A 15,851-nucleotide genomic window follows, 5' to 3' on the forward strand; every position below is an offset into this window, starting at 1 on the left:
CTTCCAAGGTTTTATTTCATATTTAGGCTATAGATTAATAATAAATACATTAATAATCTCTGTCTCTCTCTCTCTCTCTCTCTCTCTCTCTCTCTCTCTCTCTCTCATGAAGCAGGACAATTAATATTTACAATTCTAGGACTCTCTCTATCGTGGACTCTCCCTCTCTCGGGTTTTATTACAATTATTATTAGTATAGAAGGTACAGTGTGAACACGTGGTTTTATTAGCATTAAAATACTATTTTAGCTAGTCGTGAGGTTATTCAGCAACCCGACTCCAAAAAAGAAGACAACCGACCATCTCATCTCATAATTTTCATTCCATCTCATCTCATCTCATAATTTTCAGTCCATGTCCGGGAAAGAAGACCCTAGCTTTTCAGTCCATCTCATCTCATATTTTCAAGGCCATACTTTCAGCTCATAATTTTCAAGGCCAAGAGAAACCCTAGCTTTTTCACAAGAAGGTGAACAAGACGTGTTCGCTCAAGCAGACCAAGCCGTGTTTGTGCAAGCAGGTGATGGACTCGGGCTAGCAATCTACAACAACTTCTGTTCTGATGGACTTGGGCTGGCAATCTACAGGGTTTCAGGTAAGAATAATTTCCTCCACAAAAAAGCTCTAGGAGCCTCCTTTTTTCTTTCGCAGATCATCAGGGGGCTCTAGGATCCCCCTTTTTTCATCTCCTCGTTTCTTTTCCCTTCTCTTCTCCGTTGGCTAGAATGAAAGTTTCTTCCCTGGTTTCAAGCTATTGTACTCCCCCATAATCACTCAAAACCCATTGCATTGAGAGCCTGCGAGTCTTTCTAGAAAAAGGCAACCATTGAAATGATACAAAAATCCTTTCCTCCACAAAAAAAGGGGGCTTGTTGTGTCAAATTTCATGAGGATTGGAGATTGTTGCATGTGTTAAACCATGTGAAGGGCTTCTAATACTTGGAGGTTTAGACCATGGCTAGCTGGCCCTTTATTTTGAATATTGAGGGGGTGGACCTTTGAGATACAAAGGCCACCGCCCTCAATCACAAGGCATGTAGACCCTTCACAAACGGTGACTAATAGAGAGAGGAGTTGCTTAGCGCTTGTCATTTATACTTAGTTGGGGCTTTTCCTTCTAGTTTAGCTAGCACATAATGGGTGGTTGGGTGTTTCTCATCTATACTTAGTTGGGGGGTGGTCGCTTCACTTAGGTGCTCTCATACAGCTTGTAGTCATTGGGCGTGATCGGCCAAACTTGAGGAAAGGCCGACCTAATAGCTGCTGAAGTACTGTGGAATATCAGAAAGGATCATGAGAGCTTTTGGCGAGATTGCCCAGGGTTGATGATCTCAAACTCAAACTCACAAAGGCAGTAACCTGGTACACATTGTGGGTTACTTGAGTTTGTAATTACTTTCTAAGAGCCTTAATGAGAGCCTTAATTTCTTTCCTCCACATAAAAAAGGGGGCTGTAGGAGCCCCCTTTTTTCTCCCTTCTCTTTTGGTGTACTCCCCCAGAATGACCCCCAGAATCCCTTCTCTTCTGTTGTACTCCACAAAAAAAGGGGGCTCATGAGCCCCCTTGATGATTTGCACTAGCACAGATCATCAGGGGGGATCATGAGCCCCCTTTTTTCTTTCGTGATGTAGGTGATCTAGCCACATGAGTCTATAGAAAGTTGCTAGTAGTAGTGGAGTACATGCATCAAACATGATGACTTTTAAGGGAGACATCTGCTTGGAAAAACTAGCAAAAAGGATGCATCCCATAGTTTTGAACGACCATGCATGGTGTGCCATATGGAAGAATCCATATATAGAGATTGATGTAGGAGTAATTATCCTAAATGAAAATCATTTTGTAGATCATGATCTACTGCCATGGTGGATGCCATGATGGATCACGTAAAGACATGGATTAACAAAGAAGGACTTGCAAACATGCGAGCAACATATAGAGCTCTCTAAAAGCTAGTCTATTTCACTACCATTTATGACCTAATTAGCATCGTAATCCTTTACCACCGTATCGTGGCCCAAATCAAAGAGAAGAAGGCAGTGCAAGTGGCCTACCCTACTTTTGATAAGATAGAGGGTGATGAGACTCTTGATTTTATTGATGAGCTACATAGGCAAGATTGCATAGAAAAGCATGGGAAGTCAAGTAGGTTGAGCCCTAGCGAGGAGCCAGTGTGAGAGCCAACAAGGATATTGAGGATGCCAGTAAGGGTTTAGAAGAAGGGGACAAAGAGCCACCCTCAAGCATCATTACAGATGACTAGCCAAAGAATGTTGAAGCCTCCCAAGGAACTCGTGCAAAGAAAGAAGACAAGCCTAGGGGGGTTGATTTCCCACACTTAAATGCTAAAGCTTTTGAGAAATCATCACAGTTAAAGAAGGAAGCAAATCACAAGAAGGAGGTGAGGTCTCACCTGAAACATATCAAATGATGAAGCTTTTGAGGAACCATCACAACCAAGGAAGGAATAAGTCACAAGAAGGAGGTAAGGTCCCACCCAAAATAGATCAAAGAACCACACCGTAGTGGGCACATAGGGGCATAGAAATTTTAATCCCACTAGCCTATTTTTTGAAGTAGAAGAGAGAGTACAAGAGGAGATTCCCCAAGGACCTCTCCCAAAGTGCAAAGGATATAGGAGGCCAATCGATAACAAAGAATTTAATAGTGTAGAGATGAAGAACTAACCCAAGTCCTTTCTCTGCTACCTTTTCAATCTAGACTACAAGGCCACATACATCTGGCTACTGACAAAGAGATATTTTTTGAATCCGAGAAAGAACTTGATGGTCTCCTTTCAGATGATTCTTTAGCTCGTGTGCCTTTCTTAATCTTAGGGAACAAGATAGAAAATCTTGGTGACACGAATATCCGACCTACTGAAGTTTTCATGTGCAGTATTGTTTAGGAAGATGATTTATGGTGATGGTTTCAAGTGGCTATCACAATACATAAAGTGATGCTGCTGGCAATGTGTTTCTTTGTAAGTATATACGATATGAGATCTAAGACTCTCTGTGTCGTGGAAAGGGGTGGTGGGGCTATATACGATTTGCCATAAATATATACCTCCACATTGATCTCTCATCAAAAGCTATGGTAGAAAATCCATGTTGCTTTTCACCAATAAATTCATGATTGTTTAGAACCTTCTATTGTTTTAGATGATACACATATTTTGCATGTATTTTTCGAGTAATCGACATTTTGTGTTGTAGGTAGAAAAAGCTATGGACTTCGATCTCTAGCTCTTCAAGTAGAACCGTGAGCAAGGAGGCCACCTCTCACAAATAGGGAGAATGTGACAGAGATCGAGCCTACTATAACCATTGAGACAGGGGCTCTTGGTGAGGGAGAGCTTGATCGACCCTAGGGTGACGATCATCATCATGTGGAAAGGGGTGGTGGAGATGGTGCTATTGTGGAAGCAGAAGGGGAGACAAGTGATCAAGGCAGGGAGGTTGGGGAGAATGAGAGAGCTCCTCCTCATTCGAGAGTGCTGCGAAAGGAAATATATATTGGATTTTTGCTAGATGTTTTGGGGGAATTCCATGTGCGGAGAGCGACATAGCCACCTCTTTTACCATTGTGTAGGCTTATACCAATTCATACAGCAACTAGTGAGACCTTCATGATGGTTTTGACGCCAACGGCTATGTGTCTACACAAGCACCATTCTTAGTCTCTATGCACAGGCCTGGGAGTGATGAATTCCTTCACACAGACCTTGATAGGCTGGAGTGGGGACCGACATGGAATCTAGTGAATGATCAATTTGAAAGTGAGTTGGATGGTGAGTGGGAGGATCTAAATGGCAAGAAATTTCTTGTCTGGGATGGGAATCATAGGTTTAAGGCATGGTTTGCTCGAATTCATGAAGGTAAAACACTCTGACCTTCCAATTCTTTAATTCTTGAAAATTCTTATTTTTTAAACTCATTAAGACTTTGGGATTTTGTCATTACATGTAGCTTATGAGCACTATTATCATCGTCATGTGAGAGTAAGGTGCCAGTTCATTGAGGTGGACAAACGAAAAGAGGGGGAACTACTACTTGCTTTGAAATCCACTAATGAGGAACTACTACTCTCGATTGAGTCCATGAGGTAATGAATACATCTTCTTCTAGGTGAGAACCTTATTGATGGGGGGGTATTTTGGCGAGGCAAGCATGCACTCCCAAAGATGGATCGAGGAGGTGGGTGACAAGATATCAAAGACACTATTTAATGCCAAAAGTAGTATGTTGCATGAGTCAAGCTATTGGCTCTCCTTTGAACGAACAAAGGTGGGGGGTTCTTACATACGTGGGGGTGCAGAAAGAACAGAGCATTTATACAAGTAAGTCCAAAACCAATCTATTTGAATGTAAATGAATGGTCTTTTATAGGATTGATGAAAGCAATAATCTTTATGGTTAATAGGTGGCTTGTCAGTACCTTCACAGTTCTTGGAGATTGTGTTATTGATGTCTTTGCCAGATGTGGAGAGTTGGGACGCCAATGCAAGGACTTGCATCGCCATTGTCTTTGCATTGAGGGAGACCCATATCTTGCACACAATGTCCTCATGGATCTTCCATGTGACCCAAAAGATGAGTGAAATTTATCCTATTTTAACATACAACTATATTACATGGATGTTTTTTGTTTTACAAAAGCTTATAAGCTTATGGTTTGGATTTGGTGTGATATTCATAAGCTTGCTATGAGCTTATGGTTCTCATTTTTGTGTTATGCACATCGTGTATATATGGATAGCTCATGGTTTGGATTTGGATTTCATTTTGGTGTTATACGTATCATGTACATATGGATAGCTCAATTTGTGATTAGTCAAGTTGAGTGATCGTGTATACATGGATATATAAGGATTTTTTGATACATCGATATTTTGGACCTCATAAGAAACCTATGAGCTTGTGAGCTCAATTTTTGATTAGTCATTTTGGTGGGCTTCCTATTACATGAATATATAAGAATATTGTGGGCTATATGTACATGAATATTTTGGTGAGGAACGAGGAAGTGGGCCCACAAAATCTAATCCCCACCTTTCAAATGGACCATATGCTGGGATAGGGTTTAAGGGTCCGGGAACCAATTGCTTATGCCCATATGCCTGGCATACTTCACAGCTTCTGCACCACTCATGGACATCTTTGCTGAGTCGAGGCCAATAATACCCTGTGTTAAGGATCCTCCGAGTTGTGCTGGCTGAGGCAAAGTGACCTGAACATTCATGACATAATTCCATAATCCTTTTAGATTCTTCCAGGCTCACTACCCTCCTAAGGATCTTATCCTTACCTTGCTTGTAAAGAACATCCCCTAGAACTGTGTAAGGATGAGCTTTCCTGGTAAGCCTTTGCTTCTGTTGAGGATTCAATCCAGGAGGGAAGTATCCTGTATCTAAATAGTGTTGAACATCTTGGAGCTCAGGCCAACCTGTATCCATTAATGCAAGAGTAGCTACTTTGAAAGAAGCCAAGGTTTTAGTAGCCAATTCATCAGCCTTTTGATTATCCTTCCTGTTAACATGCACAAATTTACAAAACTCAAAAGCTTCTTTCAACTCCATTGCCCTTTTATACAATTCTTGGAGATTAGGACTCCTTGCCTTATACTCTCCTTTCATTTGTCGGATGACCAATTGTGAATCCCCTTTAACCTCTACCTCTTCAATTCCATCTTTTATGCAATCTTCTAATCCCCAAATTAATGCATTATACTCAGCCACATTATTTGATATAGCCTTTGGAAATTCCCTACCCTTGGCCCATACCTCTTTTTCTTCTGGATCGAATAAAACTATCCCCCCAGCCCCACATTGCTTGGAAGGGCTAAAGGCTCCATCAAAATGCATAGTGAAAGCAGTTGGTGGCGTTTCTAAATCTTCATATACCTCTTCCTTTGCTCCTGTTTCTTCTTCCTCTTCCTTCCTGGTAAGCAAATCTGCAAGAGAGGCCCTAGTGGTGTTTTCTGTAATAAAAGTGAAAGAGAATTCTTGAAGCTCGCAAATCCACTTTGCAAACTTCCCTCCTGCAGGATTGGGTTTGCGGACCAAGAATTGTAAAGAATGTTGAGATGTGAGGAAGAAAAAAGGGCGAGGTAACAAGTATGATCGGAACTTCTTTACTGCAAAAACAAGAGACAAACCACCTTTCTCCATTTCACCATACCTCTCCTCGGCATCAGTGAGTTGTCGGCTTACATAATACACTGGTTGCATACGCCCTTGCTCTCCCTTTTGCAAGAGTATAGCACCCATTGAATGTGATGAGACACTTGGGTTCACATAAAAGTCCTCCCCCCACCTAGGAGGCTGCACAATCGGACTTTGACTCATGCATTCCTTGAGCAAACAAAAAGATTGAATTTGATCGGGCCCCCATTGGAAAGAAACATTCTTCTTTGTTAACAGATTTATAGGATACATCTTTTCAGAGAACATGTCAACAAAGCGTTGGTAATACTTTGTTTTACCCAAAATCCTCCTTACCTCCCTTACATTGGTAGGTGGTGGGAGGGCCACAATTGCCTGCATAAGCATCCTATGAGCTTGTGGACCTCATTTTGGTGTTATGTGCATCATGTATATTTGGATATTACATGAATATATAAGGATATTGTGGGTTGTATGTACATGGTTTAGTACATTTAGTTTTGTGATTCATAAGCTTATAAGCTTATGGTTTGGATTTGGTGTGATGTGCTTATGGTTTTCATTTTGGTGTTATGTGTGTATATATGGATAGCTCATTGTTTCGATTTGGTGAGATATGCATAAGCATCCTATGAGTTTGTGGACCTCATTTTGGTGTTATGTGCATCATGTATATTTGGATATTACATGAATATATAAGGATATTGTGGGTTGTATGTACATGGTTAGTAGCTTTAGTTTTGTGATTCATAATGTTATAAGCTTACGGTTTGGATTTTGGTAATATGCACAAGCCTTCTTATGGTTTGGATTTTGGTAGTATTGTGACACGAAGTTGGGGTTTGGACTTCGGTCACTCCTCAGAATCAAAACACACTTGTATAAAACCTCACAGCCTCCTCACCTCCCTTTCTCTCCCTAGATTAAGATAAAGATATACACATCAAAGGTGAGATCATAATTCATGGAAGGAAAGATGAAAGGCTCCGGAGAAGCAAGAATTTCAGCTAGTCTTGCAGCTCCAAATAAGAGGGCAATTCTTTGTTGGAAGAAAACCTTCCGACTCAAGATTATGTGAACGGAAACATACGGAGAATATTGGTAAGATTCATCCGTTCGAATTGGACGATTTGGTCGGAACATATTAAAGTAAATGAATATAGCAATCACTTACAAGAGGATAAGACACATGGGATTGGCCTTTGATAAGAGATTAAGAGGAATTAATCATTATTAAGAAGAAAGAATGGCCAAAAGTTAAAAAAAATAGAGAAACACAGAGAATTGCAGTTTTAAATCCATATAGGCTGTGTAAGAGAGGATTATATAGATGCGTAGAGCTTGAAGAGAGCTTCGCGTCTATATAAAAACTTTCAAAAACGGGCAACCGAGCGAAAAGTTATGAGCATTTTACTACAAGACTATAAAACTGCAAAAATTCTATAAAAACAGAGATACACAGAGAATTGCAATTTTAAATCCATATAGGCTGTGCAAGAGAGGATTAGATAGATGCGTAGAGCTTGAAGAGAGCTTCGTGCCCATATAAAAACTTTCAAAAACGGACAACCGAGCGAAAAGTTATGAGCATTTACTACAAGACTATAAAACTGCCAAAATTCGCCTAAAAATTAGCAACTTTGGGAGAAATTCTAATCATCAATGAAGTAAGGGATTAGGAAATTAGTTATATGAGTGGAAAGAGCATAGAAAGAGCTTCCTAGACATATGATCAATTTAAGAAACCAACACCCGAGTGATGAGTAATTACCGATTCAAATTTGAATATTGGACCACAAAACTGCACTTCCCTCTCTTTGCATGAAACCTCAATTTTCACATAGCCTCTTGCTTCTCATCTCCTTCATGATTCAAGCTAGAAGGTAAGGGTTAACATTGCTCAGCGGACAATCGTAAAGATTTACCTATGGTTTCCAAAGTCTTTCCACATGCTCATTACCGCTAAAACCATTGGTACCTCCAAAGGAGGGCGGCAATAAGGCAAGGGCTACCTTGAGAAGTCACAGGCCCGCCAAGATAATAACTCCTTATCCCACTTATCATGAATCATCAAAGAGGTCCAAAATTGGGTTAAGCATGAGAGGAGCTAATGCTAAATGAGACAATTCACATGTAAAGAGAGTGTTTGAATAAGGGCTTGAAGATAAGAGAATGGCAATGACACAAAATGCTCAATTGAGGAGGCTCATTCCTTGATTTGAAAGGGAGAGGAGGGCTCCTTTTATAGGTGGAGAATCACCCTCCCTTCCATTGTTACAAATTACAACATAAAAATCTTCAACCCTTCAGTGACATAAGGGTAGATGTCACTATCAATTGTCCTCTTAGGCTAAGTCTTCTATTGATTATTAAATTGAAGACTTTTTGACTTTGAGAGTGTGATAAGATAATAGCCAAGCCTAAGTGGCATGTAGGTGGAGACCCTACTTACACATGGCAGAATTCTCCTCTTCCATGTAGGCATTCTAGAAGAATCTTTCCCAATTATGCACCTACACACACTCCTCCACATGCCTTCCACACTCCCCAACTTGTAGCCTTATGGTGAATACCATATTAATAATTCAATTAAAATCCATGTGAGCATGAAGGCCCACTTTTAGTTTCCACATCACTAGCCTATCTACCATACCAAAGTATTTATCAAGCATACTTGTGGCATTTACAATGTGTGCACCCTAAATCAAGTAAAACCATTATATTTGAAGATAGAATGTTGTTCTCGGGGTAGCCGCCAAGCCGCCGCATCACCACGCCGTTATTCCATTGTGGGCGCCGCAATCTTCTTGGACAAGCTTCCACCTTATTACCATTGAGAAACCATCAAAATATGCACAAAATTGACAATGAAAGATATCAATTTTTCACGTCACATCTTTCCCCCCCAGCAGATCCTCCATGCTTGTCTGGTGGGTCTGCTGGCCATGGTGCTCGAGGGTAGAATATCTTCAGTCGGTACTCATTGGCACATCTAGGAACCTCCTGTCCACTTGCATCCTCTAGAGAAGATAGGTGTTATTTTTGAACTTTTGCTTTATCCTGAAGGGGCCTTCCCAGCGTCGAAGAAGCTTCTTATCTAGCCGTTTCTCCACACGGCCATCATACCTCATGACTAAGCTTCCTTGCTTGAGTTCTGGCTTCTTCTTCTTCTTTGTGAGAGTGTCATGCCTTGCCTTGCGCCGTTGTTGTGCAGCCTCCAATTTTGAAGTGCCTGAAGTCGCCTCTCATCCAAGATCTCCAGTTGTGCTAGGCGTTGGGCATGTGTTTCTTCTTCATTATTCAAGCGTGCAAAAGATGTGCGAAGGCTTGTGATTTCCAATTCTATTGGCAAAATAGCCTCCATTCCATAAACTAACTGAAAAGGTATGAAACCAAGAGAGAGTTTGTGAGTTGTCCTATAGGCCCATAGGACCTCTGGCAAATGCACATCCCACTTTCTCTTCATAGTATCCACTAGCTTAGACAAAGATCCACAAAGCAGTCCATTAGTTTTTTCTACTAAACCATTACATTGGGGATAATAGGGAGTTGACATAGCATGCTTTATTTTTAATTTCTGCACCAAAGCTTCAATCAAGTCATTCCTGAAAGACCTCCCCCCATCTGTAAGGATTTCCAATGGACACCCAAATCGGGCGCATATGTATTCCCTGAGAAAGGATGCCACAGCCATATTGACCATTGCCTTTGCTTCTGCCCACCTTGTTGCATAATCTGTGGCCACCAATATGTAATACTTCCCATGTGAGGAACGAGGAAGTGGGCCCACAAAATCTAATCCCCATGCACAAATTTACAAAACTCAAAAGCTTCTTTCAACTCCATTGCCCTTTTATACAATTCTTGGAGATTAGGACTCCTTGCCTTATACTCTCCTTTCATTTGTCAGATGACCAATTGTGAATCCCCTTTAACCTCTACCTCTTCAATTCCATCTTTTATGCAATCTTCTAATCCCCAAATTAATGCATTATACTCAGCCACATTATTTGATATAGCCTTTGGAAATTCCCTACCCTTGGCCCATACCTCTTTTCCTTCTGGATCGAATAAAACTATCCCCCCAGCCCCACATTGCTTGGAAGGGCTAAAGGCTCCATCAAAATGCATAGTGAAAGCAGTTGGTGGCGTTTCCAAATCTTCATATACCTCTTCCTTTGCTCCTGTTTCTTCTTCCTCTTCCTTCCTGGTAAGCAAATCTGCAAGAGAGGCCCTAGTGGTGTTTTCTGTAATAAAAGTGAAAGAGAATTCTTGAAGCTCGCAAATCCACTTTGCAAACTTCCCTCCTGCAGGATTGGGTTTGCGGACCAAGAATTGTAAAGAATGTTGAGATGTGAGGAAGAAAAAAGGGCGAGGTAACAAGTATGATCGGAACTTCTTTACTGCAAAAACAAGAGACAAACCACCTTTCTCCATTTCACCATACCTCTCCTCGGCATCAGTGAGTTGTCGACTTACATAATACACTGGTTGCATACGCCCTTGCTCTCCCTTTTGCAAGAGTATAGCACCCATTGAATGTGATGAGACACTTGGGTTCACATAAAAGTCCTCCCCCCACCTAGGAGGCTGCACAATTGGACTTTGACTCATGCATTCCTTGAGCAAACAAAAAGATTGAATTTGATCGGGCCCCCATTGGAAAGAAACATTCTTCTTTGTTAACAGATTTATAGGATACATCTTTTCAGAGAACATGTCAACAAAGCGTTGGTAATACTTTGTTTTACCCAAAATCCTCCTTACCTCCCTTACATTGGTAGGTGGTGGGAGGGCCACAATTGCCTGCACCTTCTCAGGATCCATCTCTATGCCTTCTTCTGAGATAACATGTCCCAAGAGAACCACCTTCCTTCGTGCTAAGCGGCATTTTCCAGAATTAAGACACCCTTTTGCATCATCAATACTTTGCAAGGCCAACCTCAACTTTTCCAAGTGATCCATGCGGCTTGAATAAATGCAAAAATCATCCAGAAAGACTCTTATAAACTTCCCCAAGTAAGGTGCAAATACTTGACTCATGAAGCGTTGAAAAGTTGCTGGTGCATTGGTCAAGCCAAATGGCATCACCCTATAGGCATACACTCCCCAAGGGGTGATAAATGAGGTTTTCCTTTGATCTTCTTCACAAATCCAGATTTGGAAGTATCCAGAGTATCCATCACACACTGAATACAACTCATGACCTGCAACTTGATCCAAAATCTCATCCTGAAAGGGTAGAGGATAATAATCCCTCTTTGTGCAGGCATTCAGAGGGCGAAAGTCCACACACACATGCCATTTTCCACCCTTTTTGGGAGTGACTACAACTGGGGAAATCCACTCTGAATTCTCTACTGGAAAAATAAATCCAGCTTCAAGCAAATTAGTTACCTCCTTCTTAAGCACCTCTGCTTGCACTACTCCCAAACGCCTTAGCCGCTGCACCACTGGCTTACTTTGGGGCTTGAGATCAATCTTGTGCTCTACTAGGGTAACTTGGCGTACTTGTGAGGAGCTGTTTGCAAAAAGGTTAGGAAATCCATCCAACAATTTTAAGTAATCCTCCCTTTCAGTACCTGCTATGGACTCGTCAAGAAGAAGTTCATTTTGTTGGTAAAGACTAGTGAGGTCCATATCTCCTTTCTTGCACATGGTTGAAGAAGCTTCCCCTTCCAAGGCTCCATTGTCTTCAGCATCCCCTCGATCCCTTCCTAGGGAAAGACCAAATGCAACTCCCTCCACCTCTCCTTCTGAGATGGAATCCTCGGAGCTACCACTTGTCTCTTCTTCATCGGATGACTCTGACTCTGAACTTTCGAAAGTTGAAGGTTCACCCCTTACCACCTTCTTGCGACGACTCTTGATGTTGTAGTGGACCTTCTTATTCTCACCTTGTAGAATAAGATCACCTGTCTCCCACTTTTGAATCGCCTTCACTTGGCGAAGCCATGGCCTACCCAATATCAATGGATAAGCCCTAGCATCAAGCTTTGTAGGAATGACCTGGAAAGTTGTAGGCACAGAAATACCACATACATCCACTCCCAAATTCCTGACAATTCCTAAGGTTTTCACCCTAGTATTATCAGCAAGTTTGATGCGATAGGGAGAGTTAGTAGAAGACAACTTTAAATCAGCATCTTTCATTATTTTTTCACTCATGACATTGATTGACGCACCTCCATCAATGTATGCATTAGAAATTGTTTGCCCCTCAATGACATCAATCACAGGCACATCATCTCCTACATCAATATCCACTTTTTGAACCATAGGAGTCCCATTATCCCTCTTCTTCTTTTTCCTAGATTCCCTTGTGCTAGCCAGCTTACCCCATTCCTTTCTGAGCTTGGGAGAGAGTGCCAAAAGCTGCCCAAATGTGATTTGTGCCGTTTTCTCCCTAAGATCTGTCAAGAGGTCATAACTAAGAGATCCTTGTCCAAGAGGAAAATCAGATTGTCCAATTTTTCTCCTAGATGACTTCTTCTTCTTCTTATTTTTCTCCTCTTCTTCAGATTTATCTTCTTGTTCTTCTTGTTCCTAGCTTCTAGTTTTACGACCCCTTTTTGCCATTAATGGCATCAATGTTTCCTCTTCTTCTGAGCATATTTCCTCTAAAAGTGCTAAACTTTTATCCTCACTTTTCCTCAACTTTGGACACTCAGTGCGATAGTGCCCCTTCTCTTGACATTCATAGCATGTGACGCTACTTCTATCCCTAGGTTTATCCTCAGCTCGTGGAACCCTAAGTGGCCTTGCATTGACTAAGTGTAACTTCAAATCAGCAAATTCTACCATAAGTTGTGCAATGTTATGATCCAAGGATGGCGCTTGTACTTGAGATGTTGAGGCTATCTCTACTCGTGGTGGGGTTGGCACACTTGGAGAAGATTGGAATGTGGACTCAATATGAAGAGTGGCCTCCTTCTTCAAAGCTATACGAAGAGCCTCTTTAAAATTAGTGGGATCTTTGCTAAGAACTTTTCCATGTAAGCGGGGATCCAAAGCCCTGATAAACTTGCTCATCTTAAGGTGCTCCATTGCTAAATAACTCTTTGAATCTTCCATAGAAGGTGAAGAAGAAGAAGCAACAACATGTAAAGTAGCTTGTTGATATTTGATGAATAAGGCTTCATACCTCACTGAAAAGGCAGAAACTGACTCTCCATCCTTTTGGAAAATTTGATCCAATTGCAATAGTAAAGCATTTGGCGACTCCACTGTCCCAAATCTCTCCTTCATTGCTTTGGTCAACCTTTCCCAATCATTCTTGGACTCCTCTAGCAAAGCCTCATGCCAAGTTAAGGCTACACCCTCCAAGAAATCTGGGAGTATTTTTGCCCTCTCCTCTCATAGACCAACCCGTCAAGCGGCATGCTCGGTTATCCTTGGAACACCGGAATGTTGAACATCTTGCACCAAAAGATGAGTAGCAACAAGGGAAATTTACTTGTTTCAAAATAACTTTTCTTTAATCATGCGGGACCTTGAGGTTGAAATAGAATAATTCTAAGTAAAACCTGCCCGCCGTCTCCACCAAAAGATGTGACACGAAGTTGGGGTTTGGACTTCGGTCACTCCTCAGAATCAAAACACACTTGTATAAAACCTCACAGCCTCCTCACCTCCCTTTCTCTCCCTAGATTAAGATAAAGATATACACATCAAAGGTGAGATCATAATTCATGGAAGGAAAGATGAAAGGCTCCGGAGAAGCAAGAATTTCAGCCAGTCTTGCAGCTCCAAATAAGAGGGCAATTCTTTGTTGGAAGAAAACCTTCCGACTCAAGATTATGTGAACGGAAACATACGGAGAATATTGGTAAGATTCATCCGTTCGAATTGGACGATTTGGTCGGAACATATTAAAGTAAATGAATATAGCAATCACTTACAAGAGGATAAGACACATGGGATTGGCCTTTGATAAGAGATTAAGAGGAATTAATCATTATTAAGAAGAAAGAATGGACAAAAGTTAAAAAAAAACAGAGAAACACAGAGAATTGCAGTTTTAAATCCATGTAGGCTCTGCAAGAGAGGATTATATAGATGCGTAGAGCTTGAAGAGAGCTTCGCTCCTATATAAAAACTTTCAAAAACGGGAACCGAGCGAAAAGTTATGAGCATTTTACTACAAGACTATAAAACTGTAAAAATTCTATAAAAACAGAGATACACAGAGAATTGCAGTTTTAAATCCATATAGGCTGTGCAAGAGAGGATTAGATAGATGCGTAGAGCTTGAAGAGAGCTTCGTGCCCATATAAAAACTTTCAAAAACGGACAACCGAGCGAAAAGTTATGAGCATTTACTACAAGACTATAAAACTGCCAAAATTCGCCTAAAAATTAGCAACTTTGGGAGAAATTCTAATCATCAATGAAGTAAGGGATTAAAAAATTAGTTATATGAGTGGAAAGAGCATAGAAAGAGCTTCCTAGGCATATGATCAATTTAAGAAACCAACACCCGAGTGATGAGTAATTACCGATTCAAATTTGGATATTGGACCACAAAACTGCACTTCCCTCTCCTTGCATGAAACCTCAATTTTCACATAGCCTCTTGCTTCTCATCTTCTTCATGATTCAAGCTAGAAGGTAAGGGTTAACATTGCTCAGCGGACAATCGTAAAGATTTACCTATGGTTCCCGAAGTCTTTCCACATGCTCATTATTGCTAAAACCATTGGTACCTCCAGGCGGCAATAAGGCAAGGGCTACCTTGAGAAGTCACAGGCCCGCCAAGATAATAACTCCTTATCCCACTTATCATGAATCATCAAAGAGGTCCAAAATTGGGTTAAGCATGAGAGGAGCTAATGCTAAATGAGACAATTCACATGTAAAGAGAGTGTTTGAATAAGGGCTTGAAGATAAGAGAATGGCAATGACACAAAATGCTCAATTGAGGAGGCTCATTCCTTGATTTGAAAGGGAGAGGAGGGCTCCTTTTATAGGTGGAGAATCACCCTCTCTTCCATTGTTACAAATTACAACATAAAAATCTTCAACCCTTCAGTGACATAAGGGTAGATGTCACTATCAATTGTCCTCTTAGGCTAAGTCTTCTATTGATTATTAAATTGAAGACTTTTTGACTTTGAGAGCGTGATAAGATAATAGCCAAGCCTAAGTGGCATGTAGGTGGAGACCCTACTTACACATGGCGGAATTCTCCTCTTCCATGTAGGCATTCTAGAAGAATCTTTCCCAATTATGCACCTACACACACTCCTCCACATGCCTTCCACACTCCCCAACTTGTAGCCTTATGGTGAATACCATATTAATAATACAATTAAAATCCATGTGAGCATGAAGGCCCACTTTTAGTTTCCACATCACTAGCCTATCTACCATACCAAAGTATTTATCAAGCATACTTGTGGCATTTACAATGTGTGCACCCTAAATCAAGTAAAACCATTATATTTGAAGATAGAATGTTGTTCTCGGGGTAGCCGCCAAGCCGCCGCATCACCACGCCGTTATTCCATTGTGGGCGCCGCAATCTTCTTGGACAAGCTTCCACCTTATTACCATTGAGAAACCATCAAAATATGCACAAAATTGACAATGAAAGATATCAATTTTTCACGTCACATCTTTCCCCCCCAGCAGATCCTCCATGCTTGTCTGGTGGGTCTGCTGGCCATGGTGCTCGAGGGTAGA

General features: G+C 41.1%; 1 pseudogene; it reads left to right on the top strand.

Moving 5' to 3' along the window:
- The first annotated feature begins 562 nt into the window (after nt 1-562).
- LOC147610000 (small COPII coat GTPase SAR1A pseudogene) lies at nt 563-2,961 on the top strand (annotated as a pseudogene).
- The last annotated feature ends 12,890 nt before the right edge of the window (nt 2,962-15,851 follow it).

The sequence above is a fragment of the Cibotium barometz genome, chromosome 50, assembly GCF_041138505.1.
Source record: "Cibotium barometz isolate CiBa-2024 chromosome 50, ASM4113850v1, whole genome shotgun sequence".
NCBI classification, from domain to species: Eukaryota; Viridiplantae; Streptophyta; class Polypodiopsida; order Cyatheales; family Cibotiaceae; genus Cibotium; species Cibotium barometz.